The sequence below is a fragment of the Oryzias latipes genome, chromosome 11, assembly GCF_053564925.1.
Source record: "Oryzias latipes strain Hd-rR chromosome 11, Olatipes_Hd-rR_3.1".
Taxonomy (NCBI): domain Eukaryota; kingdom Metazoa; phylum Chordata; class Actinopteri; order Beloniformes; family Adrianichthyidae; genus Oryzias; species Oryzias latipes.
The window spans coordinates 9,279,302-9,295,688 of NC_136247.1; the positions used below are offsets into that span (position 1 = coordinate 9,279,302).

General features: G+C 41.1%; 1 long non-coding RNA gene across 1 annotated transcript in view; it reads right to left on the reverse strand.

Annotated features, from left to right (window-relative positions):
* Nucleotides 1-12,091: 12,091 nt before the first annotated feature.
* LOC144995221 (uncharacterized) overlaps nt 12,092-16,387 on the reverse strand; it is a 56,934-nt gene continuing 52,638 nt past the window's right edge. Inside the window, exon 3 of the long non-coding RNA XR_013658845.1 lies at nt 12,092-12,219. This is a non-coding gene — a long non-coding RNA (uncharacterized LOC144995221). The remainder of the gene's footprint in view (nt 12,220-16,387) is intronic.

Sequence of the window (16,387 nt, forward strand, 5' to 3'; positions counted from 1 at the left end):
TTTATGAGTAAAAAGCGGAGGTTTACTTCATTGTCAACAGTTCCACCCACAACTCAGAGGCTCAGTTGGAGTCCAGCGCGTTGTGGACATTTTTTTTTTGTTTCTGCTGCAAACTTCACAGTTGTCACCGAAAAGGGGCATTTCTGTGCAGAAAGTGGATCGTTCCAGAACAACGTGGCGTTTCCTTCTTCCTGATGCTTTCATGTGAGGCAGAAATGGGACTGTGATGGCAAATAGGAGGAAAGGTTGTGAATTAGTGGCAGTTGGAGGGCGAGGGAAGTCTGAGTTACAACCGCAATGTCAGATTCCCCACAGACTTCTATAGAGAAATAAACAGTTTTTATTCAGTCATCGTATTTGTCAGACTCTGATTTTTTAAATGTGTTTTTGATAATAGATTTTTTAAATATTTAATCTGCAGTTCAATGACAGATCTTTCCAAAAATGGTCAAAAAGAAAGAAGATAGATGCAGGAAATGGTCAAAAGCTAAATGGCTGTGTTCATTTTTTCACTTTAATCTTTTAACTACACAGTCTTTCAGTGATAGTCACATTTTGTGTAGCTTAATCCAGTTGAGTCCATAAAAACAACACTTTTTAAAAAAAATTTGGGATTCCATACAATTTTGAGAAACAACATTTTTGACACTTTTGTGAGCATGTTCCAAAAGTGTCAAAAATGTTGTTTCTCAAAATTGTTTGGAATCCCAAATTAAAAAAAAAAAAAAAAAAAAAAAAAAGTGTTGTTTTTATGGACTCAACTGGATTAAGCTACACAAAATGTGACTATCACTGAAAGACTGTTTTGTGAGCACGTTCGGGCTGCACGGTGGCGCAGTGGTTAGCGCTCTTGCCTCACAGCAAGAAGGCCCCCGGTTCAAGTCCCGGCTGGGGGACGTGAAAAACAGAACATCAGTGGGGGACCTTTCTGTGTGGAGTTTGCATGTTCTCCCCGTGCATGCGTGGGTTCTCTCCGGGGTCTCCGGCTTCCTCCCACCATCCAAAAACATGCTTCACAGGTTAATTGGCAACTCTAAATTGACCATAGGTGTGAGTGCGGGAGTGAATGGGTGTGTGAGTGAGGACATTCTACCCTACAACAAACTGGCGACTTGTTCAGGGTGTCCCCCCTGCCTTCGCCCACAAGTGGCCGGGATAGGCTCCGGCAGCCCCGTGACCCCGAAAGGGATAAAACGGTTAAGAAAATGAATGAATGAATGTGAGCATGTTCTTGAACACAAAGCAGGTGACCTGACAATGAAGAACTGCAAACCAGACACTTAAATACACTGAGGGCCATTAACTGAAGTGAAGGCAGCTGAGGATAATCAAACTAAATCTGGTGTGACTGCCATGGAGAAAACTCAAAGCCAAGCATGACCAAAACAAACAAAAAAACTAAACTTAAGTGCACAATCTTCACAGAGTCAGACCGAAACACAGATATAGCAGAAATGCCTTTAACCAAAGCAAGCAGTGCCGGGTCAGCAGTATAATGGAAATGCATCTTATTGAGTGGAATTCTGAATGTTACTCTGGTCACTCAATTTGATGAATTTACATCTCAAAAATATCATATTGTGAAAGATTTTAACTAACAAAGATTCTCCTCTCTTCAGATTTCTATTTTTGAGGTACAGTGATCACTTTTCTGATCCTGAGCACACGCTCTTTGACATAACTCTCCTTCCGTTTATGCGATCAACAAGAATTAGTTGATTCTGACACGGTAAAAGTGGCTTTTCATATCAGCTTTGCACTTACGTACTTGCTAAAGTACTTTGGACTAATGTAAAGTGTTGCTTATCAGCACACGCTGCTTTTCTCCACTTCAGAATCTGCTGGACCTACGTTAATTGTGTAAACAGTAATCGTAATCGAAACAATGTAAAAGGATCATAAAGTCTATATTACTTAGTGGGCACAGTTTCTACTGACAGGAAGATGTTTTTTTTATTAATTTATTTATCAGAGTGAGAGAAACACTTCAAGTGTTTTTTCGAGTGTATCTAAAAGTCACAAAAACGTTTAAATAGCGGGCAGGTGGACGATGTTCGAAGGGAGAAAGGCTCCCATCCCGCCTCTGGGACACCTGGCTCATTGAGGAGCTCATCTGCAGCAGAACATCATTGCTAATTACTGCTGTAATTGGGCAGTTGATGAGGGCTACTGCACTGCACTGCCCCCCCCCCCTCCCCAAAACTCCATTCCTGTTGCTTCTGGCGGACACAGCTTCATTAGACCAAACAAGGAAGGGAAGCAACTGATTAAATGAGGTCTGATTGATGGCGGGTTAGCATCATTTCACTTTCCAGGATCTGGTTGAACAGCTCAGTCAGAAACTCTAGTGCCTCCTTTCCTGAACACTTCCATACCTCCACAGGAAAAGTTGGAGGCCAATTCCAAAAACATGTTCAAAAATGGACAAAAACAAGATATCAGGAAGAAAAAGTTTCAGACATACAAAACTAATTTGAAGCAGATCATTAACACCAAAAACCAAGATGAATGGAGATGAGTCTGTCAGGCTTCATGAGCTGCTTTCACAGTAACTCCAGAACTATTTCGTGAAAAGCTACACATTAGTTCAACTAGAAACATTAGCCACGTTAAGCGTATTCACAATACCTGTAATTCTTAACAGGTTAAAACAGAAAACTGGTAAGAAACAACAGCTGGAGATGGTTTGTGGCTTTTCCCAACTTGGAACCCTAAACTGCCAAATCCAGCACTGATCTGCTGCCAAGAAACTGTTTCAGTGGTTGCCTTCAAGGCAGGAGGTGACAACTTGTAGTTGAAGTTGTGTATTGGTAGTTATGTTTGCTGCCATGAGGCTTTCAGTTGGATCCTTTCTGGTTCTGTACATCAGCTGATCCATCGGTCCGTCCATCTGTCCATCCATCCATCTTTTCACACATCCATTCTGCATATCTGTCCATCCACCGACCCGTCCATCCATCTGTCCATCAATCCATCCATCAATCCATCCACCGACCCACCCACCCATCCATCCATCCATCCATCCATCCATCCAAGTGTTTTGTACATGACTATATTTACAAGGTTTACCAGTGTCCTGTGCAATAAAAACAACAATGTATGGATTGTAAATCTAAAGCTTGCCAGGACATGAAGGTGATGTAAGCTATTTTCTTTTAAATGGGATGGCTACAAATATCCACACACAGTAATAACACTGGTATTCACCAGAGAAACACATTAAGATTTCGTCGTTCGTGGTTTAATTACTTTTCATCTTTTTGATCTGAAGAATGATATAAAATCACAACGATCTAATTTAATCTCTCGCAATGCTTCTTTGAGCCAGCGTGTTTATCTGTCACCTCTGTGATTCCATTTATCCAACGCAGCAAAACAGCTGAATAAACATCTTCTTAGAACTGATTACATATTTTTTGTAGGTTCACGGTGGATTAAAACCTGACACGAGCGCTCTGTAAAATCCTCAACAGATTAGACGAAAGTGTCAAATAAATTAGAAGTAGAAAAATGAATCTCGGCGTCCTGAGGCCTTCTCCCTGGTGATGGAAGTCAGAAATTTGTTTATTTCATAGCATTTCTGCAGAATGGGTGAAGAAAACTCATGAAAACATGTCCTTGAGAAAGTTTTTGTCTCCAAACTCTCACCAAGAAAGGTCTCCAAAACCACTTTTGGTACGATGGGAGGGAGTTGATTCCAAAACTTCCTGATGACAGTCCTCATGAAGGCCTCTGGTGATACTATTTGGACCAAATGGAGCAACCAACTGATAGACCAAAGGACAAAGCGGAGAGGGGGAGGAGACATCGAGTTATCTGTTGGTTTTATGGCCTCATCTTAAAACCCTAATGGCTTTCAGACGACGAGGCTGCGTGTCCAGACCCAACGTCTGGGTTTCTTCTCTAATAATGGCACAGGAAAGGATTCCCAGAAGCCAGCTGGCCATGAGACATGATCACAGACCGATACAAGCCTCTCCTTATGGCTGTTGACAAAGGTTGTTGTGTGTGGTAGCAACAGGCTGCAAATGCAAAGCAATGCAAAGCAGCAAGGAGAAGGTGTCCATGCATGGAGCAACCATGAGACATCTGTCAATGTGATTAAGGCCGTGTCACACAGCCTCTACGTACATTTTGAGTATATTGCGCTGATGAAAATTGGTCATTTGTTAAAAATACGTGGAAAAAGTTTGAAAGGTTGTGGTCCTTATGTGAAATTTTCACAGATGTATCACAAATGAACCACATTAAAACCTTGTAAGAAGTGCAAATAAACTACGCAAACAATACGTAAATCGACGTAGAACATGAATCATACGCGATTATTGCGCTGTTTATATGCAATTCATTAGTGATTCGTGCATCAATTCCGTTATTTTAACAGGATATGTACACCGTATATGCAATTAAAAGTTATACATGCGTATACCATGCATGTATCACAAAAGATCCAAATTTCATATGTGGAAAATGCATAAAATAGACGTGTAAATGTGACATAGCTTTTAGGTCGATAGTGACAGGTATAAGAGGACAGCTTCTCATATATCTGTGTTATTGACTCTACAGGCCTCAGTTAGCACGTTAATGTTCAAAGTTTGACAGTTTCTTATCCAATCACAATTCATACCAAAGTTTCACCGAAAAGAATAAGAATAGATACCTTCTGTATTCGTACCAAATGGGGAAATGTCTGCTTTGCAGCATTACAGTAAAAGCAAAAGCACACAATATTTATCTCTTGAAATGAAGTGTAAAGACTCACATGTCTACACAATCATACACGGAGATGTTATTAGGTCATTTGTACCTTTAAAGACAGATTGCTCATGTTGGAGTCAGCTTTAGGTAAATGTTGCTGATGATGATGTTCTCTAAAGGTTTGTTTGGACAGCAGCAGTAAGAGACGACCTCCAGTGTCGCTGCTACAGGATGTCACTGGAGTAGCTGCTTAGTGATGACACTGAGTAACACAGTTGGTGGGCGATGCTCTCTATCAAAGGTGATAGGTTGGCTGCTATCCTCCTTTCTCCCGCATCCTGTTTTGAATCACGAGATGGAGCTGGCTTTTCAGACCAGCTTCTCCCGTCTCCGTCTATCTGCTTTGGAGATGCTGCTACACCAGCAGACCACAATATGGAATGGCTAAGGAGTCATATAAGAACTTGAGAAGTTGTCCCTGTACTTAACCCTTGTGCTATCCTAGGCACTTTAACATTGGGAGTTGGGTCATCTAGACCCACTAGACAGTGCTCTGAACCTTTTTTCTTCAAATGATCTGTGATCTTCACTGGTGTCCATGGATTACATGAAATCTTTCCACCTTTATCCACCTTTGTCATGGTAGGGAGAACACGTCAATGTAAGGGTGGGGTCATCTAGATAGCACAAGGGTTACAAAAAACTTCACTCTTCTCAGCAGAGATGATCTGCCCATCATATTCAGTCATGAAAAAAACTTAAACAGTTACTATAGAGCTACTTCTTCACTGATAAAGTTTTTTTAAATACGATTTGAAAGCTGCCTTTTTGAAGAGTCCTGTTTAACTCCAAAATACTAAGGCCTGAAGGTTTACACTCCAGTTTGAAGTAATCTGTTTCAGAAAACTGGGATAATGATATTAGTCCCTTCTTGGTTGATATTATTTAAGGATACAATCTGTTCATAGTTTGGCTCGCTCCGCCATTTTACACAGATTCTTTCTGTCTCTGTTGTCCTTCACCGTGACAGAAGACCACAGCATCTGAGCCAGAGGAGAGTCAGCCACAGGTGACGGCCAAACTCAAAGCTGGAATGGTGCAGCGCAGGAATTTGGCAGCGAATCCGCCAGCGCGGGTCCACCCCTTTGATGGCAAAGTGGAAACAGGAAACAAAGCCAAGGAAGAAGAACTCGACCGCCTCTGGCCTTATGGATCCACGATAACTGGTATCAAACATTCAGGAAGTTTTTAAATGTCACGGTCTGGTGCCATCACCGTCGGCTGAAGAGTTGGCGTTTGGTGGAAGATTTGAGGATCTGTGCCCCCCCAACAACACACACCACTCTTTTTTTGTGCACAGAGAAAAACATTGATGTTACTGGAGCGAGCTGAGTTTGAAGTCAAATAGAGCAAGGAAAGTTGAGAATGAATGTCAGTGCTTTCAGTTCTTTTTCTGCTCGTTTTCTCTGAACGCAGTCCCACCTGAGATGTTCCTACACCACCTGCAGATGTGGGTTACTCTGCACCTCCACCTTCCTCTGGGCTTTCAGTATGAGCTTTTAACCAAACAAAAAGTTCAAGGGGAAAGAAAATACGCACAACATCTCTTGATGAATTTCAGGACATTGTCGTATATCTGCACGTGATAAATTGACCTTAATATCAATCAACAGTAGCTGCTTCCAAGCAGAGGGAGTGTCTGCCTGATGGGAAAACTGAGCAAGAATGATTCCCGGTAGGGGAGACAATGAGATCTATAGATATGAAGAAACCAGACGGAGGATGAGGAGGACAGTGGTGATGAAATCTGTTCAAAAAGGAAATAAAATATGACAATTCATTGATAAACCTTTGGCGGTCCGGATTTAAAAATATATTACAATGTGGATGTTTAACATTAGAGGTGAATTTAAATGATCTGGTCTCATCAGGTTTGATGAAATCCCAGCATGACTGTCAGCAGTCAGGGCAGGAGACAGAAGATGGGAGGGGCCTCCATAAAAGGGAAATCACATCAACAAGGATGTCTGTTTTGCAAATAACAGAGATTTGGGATCCTTGACTCACCTCCTTTTAGATAAGACTTTATTTAGATAGATGGTTAAGACTTTATTTATCCCACGATGGGGATATTATTTGGTCTGCAGCGGCAAAAGTGACATTCAAGCAAAGTGATATTCAGAACAGTATGACATTATAAAAGAACAGAAGAACATCTGTAACTTACATGACAAAGTAAATTAAGTTATAAATTAAAATAAAAATACACAGCAAACAACCGTTGTAAGAACAAAAATGACTGAAAAAACAACAGCAACAACAAATAAAATACACCGTGTAGGTACATAGTGTGTCCCTGTAGTACTGTGTTGTATTGTATGATGGCTGTGGGGAGGAATGACCTGCAGTAGCGCTCTTCCTTGCACTGTGGGTGTACCAATCTGGTCAGCGCCTCTACGGGGGTGGGAGGGGTTATCCATAATGGATGTTAGCTTAGCCAACATCCTCCTGTCTTTTGCTTTCTAATTTTTTTTTGCTTTCAAAAACTTTTTTATCATTCAAAAGCTATTTTTGCGTTTTCAAAACACATGTTTTTGCATGCTATGTGTCAAATCTCGTTTTTTTCCTATCTTTGATTTTGCTGATCACTGTGACGTGATATAACTGCCACAGCCAAAAAAGTTTTCGCATGCGTTGTGTGTCATCTCACTTTTTTCCTATCTTTGATTTTGCTGAGTTAAGTTTCAGTTTAGAGTTACAAAGCTACCATCAAACACTCGAGCACTATGTAGTGCCGTGAATTTGAAAGGCAATTCGATCACCATGCTCACTATTTTTTTTCAATGGGGGATGTGACGTCATCGATTTCACAAAATTAAAATCTAATTAAAATTAGCGTTTTGCAACGATTATTTATTAGTCCACTGTCTTCTGAAGATAAAAACATTGATGGTTTATTTAAAAGATACATTATTTTAAAAAACATTAAAAAATTAAAAGAATTTGCGACGCAATGCATTGTGGTCTACATTCGTCGATCTAGTGAGCATCGATGCACACTGGTTTTTCGCAGACTTCTGGGAAATTTCCAGGGCACTCAATTTTGGAATTCCAGATTAAGACAGCACTACAAAATGGCAAACCCACTACATAGTGCACTATATAGGGGTTAGGGTGGGAATTCAGACATACCCAAAGAGTAACAGCGGGACGTAGAGCAGGGGCAGGCAAACTATGTTTAACTATTTAATCCGGCTCCTCTAACTGTAAGAAATTACATTGATAATCTTAATTAATGTTTTATTTTCCTTGTCATTCTGGTGTCTCCTCCACAGATAGTGCACAACAAATAGATTGACCCTTGCTTGGATGCAGAGTTATTTTGCCTTCATGTGATGTTGGCAGATTTGCTGTTGTTTTTTTGCGTTAGTGCATGTTTTCCGCGTCGGACAAGCATTTTTCCGATCATTACAATTTCACTTGAACGAAACATTTCTCTAAGTTTGTGTTTTCTCCTGAGGAACATCAACCCATTGGTGCAATTAGCACTAAGATTGGAACAAAAGCAGTTTTGAAATCAAAACCCCAAAATGTTATGTTTGAAAATACATGTACATTAATTTTTCAATCAAAATTGAAATGTCATGCTGAAAACTATCCCAGAGCTAAAATGTCAGAAAACCACCTGAGAAGGCGTGGCTGGTTTGGTTGCTAGAAGCAATTCAAAATTGGACTTTTATGAACAGAAAAACACAAATATTTGTACTAATATTAATCAGCACTAAAAAGAAAGATGTGATGCTGTTTTATACCTGCTGTTATAATGTCCATCTAATGTTCAGAAATGAGGTGGTGAGGGTGGGCCAGCGGTTGCAGTTTTCACTTTCTTTGGCCCTTTTCCACAAACATGAAATAAAAAATTAATTCTGTTTTATCTTCCCGCCCAACTATCTGAGCTTCTCATGTTTTTCTGTGCTTATTTAGTCAATTATGACTCCAGTTTTATGAGCCCCACCTGTGGGATCTGTCTAAATGACTCCACACCTGAGCTTCATTGGCTTCATTCCTCTGCTGGGAGCTCGGTGTGTTTAGGATTTCCCTTACGAGTTCCTTCTTCTCCTTTTTGTGTATCCAAAAGGGTATTAAAGTTTATTTTTCAGCCCGCTCCTGCTGGTTCATGAGACATCTAGGTCCTCCTGACACAGAGGTTGATCCTTAGCTCACCTTTATGGCTGGTTAACCGTGAATTCTCACAGATGTGGGCCGAGGACTCTTTATTACCCACATGAGCCGAATGTTTGGGGGACGCCATGAGCCGTAAGTGCTGACACTGGAGAGGGAATGACGGAGGGAGCGTAATCCTTTCGAACGGATAATGCTTCATCACATGATGCGGGAAATCAAAAACATTCCTGGACAGAGCCGCGGTGAGAGTGTTTAGCAGGAGAGACCCACTGTAGGAGAAATCAGAAGATTACTGAAAAGACTTTATGTGACATGTAATCTCTGAACACAGTTTGGTTTTTATGCGAATCAATCCCCTCTTCAGTAAGCAACATGACCAGAGGGAGAGAACCTTTTCCTCCGTCCTCACTTCAACTGTAAGTAAAACCCGATTAGAAGTGGAGATTAAAATGACATTTGAGCTAAAAAAAACCCGTGTATTTAGGCCACGTTGGATCTTCAGCCGACGTGCTCCGCAGTCAGCCGGCTGCATCGCATCAGGGATGAAACCCATTCATGAGTTATTGATAATCTGTCTGTGTTGACCTCTTTGGAGGACGGCCCCTTCATCCTCAGGGAAGGTGTTTCTGCTGAAGACACACAGCCTCAATTAGATCCCTGTCAGTTAGTGTCTCTAGTCTGTAGATGAATTTAGTTCCACTATATTAGTCATTCTTCTGAGAACAGCTGGAATTTAAACACATTTCATATTTTCTCTTTGGACATCTGTTTAAGGTCATGAAACCAAATCAAAGTCAGATTTGGTTTTCGAACTTTGACAAAAAAAAACAACCTTTAAGAGATAGAGCTCCTGCTCCAAAACCATCACCCTCCCACCACCATGTTTGAACCTTACTCTGAAACTTAATGCTAGTTGAAGTTCAAATGAGATAAAAACCTTCCAAAAAGTTCCTCTGCTGTCTCAACAGTCCACAGAATATTTGTCTAAACGTTCTGTGGATAACAGAGATGTCCTAGAGCAGGGGTGTCAAACTCATTCTGGCTCTGGGCCACATTCAACCCGTATGATCCCAAGTGGGCCGGACCAGTAAAACAAAAGCAAAAGAGAGCTTTGTTTGTTTTTTGGTAGCTTAATCACTTATTATTACACATTCATTAACCTTAGAGAACGCATCAATGTAAGGGTGGGGTCATCTAAGATAGCACAAGGGTTACTACAGACTGAATATTTTCCATCTGACATTGAAGCAATCCCAATAATAAACTCAAGAGGGGCTACGTAAAAAAAATGAAACACCTGCCTAAAATGTAAATGTAAAAATCAATGAAAAATTCAACTAAATTAAACTTGCAAACATTTGTTGACCTCCCGTTCTCAACCTGAAATTTCACCCAGCCATCAATATCAGGATTCAAATCATGTGCAGCAAAACATTTACTGTCATTCAAGTATGCAAAACACAATGAAATGTACAAAAGTCTTTTCCTGGTTTCTTCCTGAATTTTGTGGCAACACCTGCTCTCTTCCTGACCTTTGATGGGGCGCCATCAGTGACCAGACTGACGTTACGTGACCAGTTCACTCCAACATCATCCAGCGCAGTAACTAGAGAGCTGACTATCAGCTGTTGTTGTGTCCATCAACTCAAGAAACTCCACTGTGACGGTCTCTTCAACACTTCTAATAAATATGCACAGTTGTATTTATCTGTGATTTTGGTGCTTTCATCAACAGCGACCGAAAGTACAATAAATGACTGGATTCTTTCATTTGGCGCCCAAGTCTACTCAGAGATGTATCTGCAATCGTAATGCTGGACAGACTTATGTTGGCAAAAGTCGACTGCTGTTTGGGGTACAACACTTCTGCAGCGCCTCCTTTTGGTAGCTGGGTAGCTGGGTTGGTAAGGTGAAGGACTGACATGCAGGAAACCAGGGTTCAATTCAAATGAACAAGCAAACAACTGAGTGGTGAGCAGTTAACAACACCCAGTGAGGGCCTTTGGGCAAGACCCCTAACGCTACTGCCTACCAGCATGAATGTGCATAAATGATCCAGGTGATGGTCAGACGGACCGTAGGCGTGAACTGGGAGCCATGCCTCTACAATCACCAAGTATGAATGAAGAGTGAATGAATAATGGACACAATGGAAGCACTTTGAGCGTCTGGAAAAGCGCAGATAAATCAAAACTTTTTTTCTGTCTTTTTGACATTTTGGTCATTAGGGTGTCACTACTGATCATCATATAGTAACGTAACAGCGGTGAGGCTCACGAGGAACCAAAATACATCTAATTCAAACACAGAGCTGTTAGGTTTCGCTTTTGACACGTGCAGAGCTATGCTGTTTCACCAGTTTTCTTTTCCTTTGCTCCCCTTAGTAGCAGAATTGCGCATTTTGGTTATTTCTTTAAAAACTCCTAACTCGCCGCAGGAATGTACTAGAAATGTGCTTTCTTTTTTAAACATCCTTATAGTTTTTACTCTTCGTGACTGGGCGGGATTGAACCATCTGACAGGCCTAGAGTCTTTGTGTTCTAAGCCACCTTATGGGCATTCAGTATGTAACAATGGCATAGAACAGTGATAGAGTGTTTCTTTTCTGTGCAAACATTTCCCAAAAAAATGAAAATGTATGTGTGTTTTTAATTTTGGATTTCTCCATTTTTCTGCAGGGCCATTGGTCACAGACATTGGTTACCCATGTTTGTTTAGAATCCACACCAGATTCAGCTTCATGTTACTGATTTTATTAAGGCTTCCAACCAGACATCTTTTGTTCATTTTCATCAGCAGCTGGAGGAAACAGGGAAACACTCTCTGACAGAAGTGTAAAATGGTGTTGATGAGGAAGATGGACTGATGAAGGTCTCACATTGACAGGAAATGTACTGACATTTGGCGCTTTGCTCTTCCTTTGAGTGCTTGCTAAGGAGCAGATGTGCCCCCGCCGGTTCCAACAGCAGTGCCATGATTCACTGTCTATCAGATGAATGTGGAACGAGCTCTGTTTCCACGTAACGGGCTCATTCCTAACCCTCAAATAGACACTCAATCGATCTTTCGCTTTGAGGAGTGACGTGGCACCGACATGACCGTCGGCAGCACAAGCTGCAGAAAAGCATTTGGGGGGAGGGGTCCGTGTCTGGGACTCTCGTGGGGTTCCATGAGTGATTCACGCGGTCCTCTCCAGCGCCAGCCTCAGATGCCTCCCTCATCTTTGCAAATGTCCCCGTTTGGAGGGAAGCGGGTCAAAAAGCTGGTGCTCAGCAAACATGAGGCAGATGGCAAAAAAGCAGGGAGCAGCCAGGACCAACACCGGCACATCATCTGAAAAAGATAACTGCAATTAAATGCTGGCAGCTGGGCTCACCTGCAACTCCAGTATGTGATCTCCTAAACAAAGAGAATCTGTGGCTTTAGACGGAGATTCATCTGTCTGGGTTGCATTTAATGATTCTCACTGAAAAACAACAGGAAAAGGGGATTTTAGTTCATTGCAGTTCATAGAAGTTCTGTTGTGGACTTACTTTCCCTGACCCCAAAAAATAGTTCCAAATACATATAATCTTTCACGTCATCTACAAGATAGTGATAGGGCCTAAAATGGGATGGACACATTATCTGAACTTTGCTCCGCCCACCTCAACAGCATTCTAAAACTGGGCGATTCGTCAAAACAATTTACAGTAAAAATAAATAAATAAAGTAGTCACAGTTGCCGTAAATACTCAAAAAACTAGTTACTATTAAAAGAAATTACACCAAGCTTTACATGAATGTATTTGTTTTTGTTTTTTGTACATGGGAGTCAATGGGGATTTGAAGCCCTCCCCTAGTGGTCAATTGAGAAACTGCAAACTGACTTCAGGTTGTTTTTTTTTCTTCTTTCTACTTTTTTATTAGTTGTTCCATTCATATCCATTCAGGGGTTGCCACAGCAGATTAGCTTTTACTAATTCACAAAGGTGGTTTGGCAGAGATTTTTACGCTGGATGTCTTTCCTGACACAACCCTGTATTTTATCCAGGCTGGGGACAGGCACAGGGTAACCTAGAATTGGGCCCCTGGGAATCAACCCATGTGCCAGTCCTACATGCAATCAACTGAGCCATCCAGCTGCTCTGTCATTTTTATAGACTACACTGACTAAAGCAGACGTCCCTCCTCAGGTTGTGTTTCCTGTTCTTTTTTTTTTCTTATTAAACATCCTGAATTCAATAAAACTTCTCCAAAAATAAAATAAAATGTACACTTGTACACTTGTACACAATGTACACTTAAGGTCTTAAAGTTTGACCCTTCTACACTGGAAATGTCATCGGCAACAATTACCCGACCTACCAACTACTGTAACTCTTTGATCGTTATCATAAATTTGCTGATTCTGACGCAGAAAAAAACAGCTTTGCGCCAATATGCAACATTTTTTGCTAGCTGGTTTTATCGATTTGATTGTGTAAACACTTTATTTTTGTGAAGTGTTGCAAATCAGTGCAGAGCTGATTTTCGTTGCCTCAGAAGAATTTCATTAAAGACTTACGTTTTGTAGGACAGTTTCTGCAGAGTGGCAGTAGTTCACCATAAATTTTACTAGTTAATGGAAGTTGATGGTTTCACTATTTTTGCCTGATTGTTCAAGCTTCTTCACAGAAATTCTTTGTTTAAGTGTTAAACCCTAAAAGAAGGTTAATTTAAAAAAATATAGGGAAAACATGGATGGTTTGATAAAGTTGGGTTGGAAAGTTTTGGATTGGGATTTGGTATCGGCGGATACTCAAAATCCAGTGACTTGGAATCAGATTGACGCCAAAAAACCTGATTGGGACAACCCTAGTTATCATGCCTACATTTTTCCTGCAGGAACCTGCAGTTATTCCAACAGAGGAGGTCTCTGATGTTTCCCAGAACTCAATTGAGATCATCTGTGCGCCTCAGTGCTCCATCAGCTGGAGGTTGCATGGCTGACCTGCTCGTTGGGGAAACTGTAAATTACTGGAGTGTTCTGGTCAAACTCCACGCCGTCAGAGCTGATGGTGCTGCGAGGGGGAGTTTGACTCATGAGGGGGTTGGAGACGAGGGCGTGGTGTTGGACACCATCATCCATCTTTCGTCCTCATTATCCTCAGTGTCATTTATCACTCATGGATTTTGTCTCTTTCTTCCTCCTCTTGAGCATCACCTGCCTCTCCTCTGTCAACCAGAACTTTAGTGCTGGTGAAAGTAAAAACTGAGACTTGACGAGGAGAAGGATGGATGATGGGAGGACAGATCAGCGTGGCGCTAATTGTTTCCTCTCGCCTGTTGTTTTCTGACGTGTTTGTCTTTCCGACGCCTCAGAGAGACTCATCAATCTTCAGGGAAAAAACGCTGGTCCAAGTGAAGTTATGAAAACAGAACTGAAAGCTGAGACACGCCGCCATGACACCAAACCTCAGAGGCCGCGCACAAACGCAGGCGAGGAGGCGTTCGAGCGGTGGATGAATGAAAAACTTGATGTCGGAAAACCAATCGAGCCAACGGTTACGGATGCAGCTGACATGCTTCTGTTTGCTCCACCACTGTGGAGGTAGCTGCCAGCATTCGTGGCATCAACTGTTGTTGGTGAGAAAAGGGGCGGCAACGTGTCAGCTCGCATCCTAAATAACGTTTTCTGCAAGAAATAGCAAAATAAGTTCATCACAGAAATGCATGACTGTTTGGTGAAATCCAGAAAAAAGTTGATTACAAACAACAATATTGTTGCTGTTCAACTAATTGTTTCTTTTATTACCAAAATTATAATCACTATTGCCATTACTAGAATTTTCTTTGACTCTATAGGTCATTGTGTTTTGCAATCTCCCGATTGGGAGCCACTGACAACCCGAACACTGCAAGGACGCTCACCCCGCAGATGCATGCCGGAGACGCGACAGCTGCTGCGCCGAAAGACAAGCCAGGAGCCGCGACACTTCCTGCTGAACAGCCGAAAAAGGAAGGGCAGACGCGGGGAAGACAGACACCCCCACATCAGAAGAAGGGAGACCAACGAGTCAGAAAAAGAATGGGGGGAATACACATGAAGCTGAAAAATCGAGGAGAACAGCGGGCATGGAGAACCGGTGACGAACGCAGAACTCGCAGAAATGGAAGAAGAGAATTTGACCGCCCGTGGACTTAAGTAGGACGCTGAACAAGTGAGTTGTTTAGACTGAACCGCCCGCAGGGAGGAGTAACCAGCTAAACGCACTGCTCGAGTTGACTGCCTGAAATACTCCCAGGGTTGTTCACTACATACATTATGTGCACATTGCAAAGACAAACGAAAAGGTCTTTACATGACATTTCCAGAGATGTATCATGAATGAACCATGTTAAAACCACAGAAGAAGTACGAATAAACCACACAAAGAACACATAAATCAACGTAGAAGATGAACTGTGTTTGATTATTGTTTATAAGCAATTCATTAGTAAAACGCGCGTCAATTACAAAATGTGAGCCATGTATACAATACAGGAGATACACATCGGCGGTAAATGTGTGAAAAATCTGTTAGACACACGTGGAACGGTTGTGGAAAGCCACAAATTTGTATATTCAAATATCCTGCACAATTTCATAAGATTTAAGCAATTGTATATAATAATAGTATTAGTAATTGGTAATATTATTAGTATTAGTATAGTTTACAATAATTGTACATAAGCAAAATGTTTTGCATAAACTGCATAATTTTCAACCAACCCAAAATTTTAAAATTTTAAAACAGCTCAAAACCAAATTTACGTAAAGACCCATCAGCTGATACCCTCGATAGACCTCTGCACTCATCGACGAATGAAAAAGGAAAGAAACACTTGTGCATCACGTCTAACACAAATGTATCACAAAAGATATCACGAAATTTGATATGTGGAAAAAGCACAAAATATACGAAGTGGCTGAGCGACACGGCCTCCAGTCTGTGATCTAAACACACAAAAACAAAGTATGCAAGAAAAACAAATTTCACCGCACAGAACAGAAACAAAGTCACACAAAAAATGAGGAAAAGCAAATGATCATTGCGACAAACCAGGTCCACATTTGAAACAATTTTTATACTCCACATGATTAATGCGGATAAAAAAAACAAAAGAAAAGTATCTTATATAATAAATTTAAATGTATACTGCAATTGACTTTGTTATCAAGAATTTGTTGTAGCAGAATTATAGTCATATTTTGTTATTTACACCTAATTAAATTTGTGTTATTTTTAGAGAAATTGTGTGATATTAACAGTGTTTCGTTGCTTTTGAACGGCTCTACATTGTGTGTTAGTTGAATTGTGAAGTGTTGTTGTTGCATCAGACTGACTAGTCTCCACCCCTTAAAAAACACCTGACAAAGTTCCTGTGAAGGTGTCTCTATCATCTGAGTGTAAAATGTTCCAGCCTCTAATTTCATTTCCACTCCTCTAAATGAATTACTACTCCTGCAGAGAGGAGTTATTTATTTATTTGAAGCTCA